The sequence below is a fragment of the Octopus bimaculoides genome, unplaced genomic scaffold, assembly GCF_001194135.2.
Source record: "Octopus bimaculoides isolate UCB-OBI-ISO-001 unplaced genomic scaffold, ASM119413v2 Scaffold_37896, whole genome shotgun sequence".
NCBI classification, from domain to species: domain Eukaryota; kingdom Metazoa; phylum Mollusca; class Cephalopoda; order Octopoda; family Octopodidae; genus Octopus; species Octopus bimaculoides.
The window spans coordinates 5,525-7,684 of NW_026407958.1; the positions used below are offsets into that span (position 1 = coordinate 5,525).

The window sequence follows — 2,160 nt, forward strand, 5'->3', positions numbered from 1 at the left end:
ATATATATACATATACATAGCTGACAGATTAAATAGCTGAAGGATTAAAATTAATTAAAGGACATATACTAAGTATATCTACCTGCTGGAAATAACAGTCAAATCTGACTGTTCCAGGAGGTAGACATACGTAGTATGTACTTTGATTAATCGCAATCCTTCAGCTAGTTAATGCTTTTTTTAGGGCCTGCAATCACCTATATTATTGATTCTGTTATTGTCATCGTGGCCGAATGGTTAAGGCGATGGACTAGAAATCCATTGGGGTCTCCCCACATAGGTACGAATCCTATCGGTGACGTTGATATTTTAGACTACATCATCTTCAATACTTCCGTTACAGAAACTAGTCTTCATCTCCCTGCTCTATTTCACCAGGTATAACTTATGCTGGCACCGTTTTCAAAAGAGCTTCCGTTTTCTCTCTCTCTCCTGTTTTCCTTTTTCTTGTTTTACTTTTAATTTAATAAATAAAAAAACACCATGAAGATATATTCTTCAGAGTTGGTACTGATTCGCTCCATTTATTGAGACCTGTGTGTACTTGATAATTGCTATTTCAATATCTACCTACACTGGTTACATCGTCCTCCTTTAGCCTCCATACGTAACTTGATAATGCAGTAGGGTGTCTATTTTTCCGCATACCAGTAAATCGTTTTAAGTTAAAGCAATCTTGAAATTATCACAGTCTATTATACAGTATTCTCTGCGAGTTTTTCCACCACCATCTTCAGCCCTAAATTTAACTCTGTACACATTTACTTTTCTGAGACTACCACCGTTAAGCAAACTGTTTTTATTTATTATACATTTATATTAGGATTCTGGATATAATACTCGTTATATCTACTTACATTTTTTTCGTATTTTTAATATTACTACCCACAAAAATTGGCGTCGATCTGGCAGATTCCTTGGCATATCGGGTAAAATGCATAGCGGGAGTTCATCCGCCCTTTACGTTCTGAGTTCAAATTCCGCCGAGGTCGACTTTGCCTGTAATCTATTCAGGGTCGATAAAATAAGTACCAGTTAAGCACTGGGGTTGATGTAATCGACTCGCACCCTCCCGCGAAATTACTGGCCTTGTGCCAAAATTTGAAATCAGTATAACTACCGAAATTTCTAGTACAACTGCACCCGATTCTGAAATAATTTTCATACGATATCATATATTTATTTCTTTATTGCCCGAAAGGGGCTAAATATAGAGGGGACAAACAAGGACAGACAAAGGGATTAAGTCGATTACATCGACCCCAGTGCGTAACTGGTACTTATTTAATCGACCTTGAAAAGATGAAAGGCAAAGACGACCTCGGCGGAATTTGAACTCAGAACGTAACGGCAGACGAAATACCGCTAAGCATTTCGCCCGGCGTGCTAACGTTTCTGCCAGCTCGCCGCCTTCATAAGATATATTATCAATGTACGTACTCTAAAGTTATGACATATTAAAGAATATTTCTGTTTTAGATTACAAAATGAAAATATACGCATATCAAATGGAAATGGCGCCACGATAGGAATCTGTATGTAGAGAATTATAGCAGAGAACCTGTTTGACTGATCTGCCGGAAGTATGGAACACATGCCCATCCGTAATTATAAAAGGAATCACATGACGTGTTGGCGTTTTTATATATTTTTAATAATTTTTCTTTATTGCTGTGCTCTTTGAAAAATTCCTGATGGGTTCAAAACTTTATGAAATGGCTACACATAAATTTGAATTTAATTACATTACACACGCGCGCGCACACACATGCACATAAACACAGCCAAATAAACAAACATAACTTTATATATACATATGTGTGTGTGTGTGAGTGTGTACGTATGCAAGCAAGAGTAAGCATACATACACACATGCACAAATATATAAGCTATATGTACCTTTGTGTATTTATATGTTTGTATGCATGTGTGCATGTATATATACAAAGATATATGTCTGTACATATACAGATATAATTATATACGACGTATGTATATATATATATATATATATGTGTGTGTGTGTGTGTGTGTGTGTGTGTGTGTGTGTGTATACATATATATTAGTATCAGATTTGTTTCTCGGTCTCTCGCCTCCTGTCAGTCTCCACTTCTCTCTCTCTCTTTCTCTCTCTGTATATATATATATATATATATATA

The 2,160-nt window shown here is 36.0% G+C and overlaps 1 non-coding gene across 1 annotated transcript; it reads left to right on the top strand.

Moving 5' to 3' along the window:
• Positions 1-219: 219 nt before the first annotated feature.
• Trnas-aga (transfer RNA serine (anticodon AGA)) lies at positions 220-301 on the top strand. Its single transcript has one exon. It is a non-coding gene; the product is annotated as a tRNA-Ser (tRNA).
• The last annotated feature ends 1,859 nt before the right edge of the window (positions 302-2,160 follow it).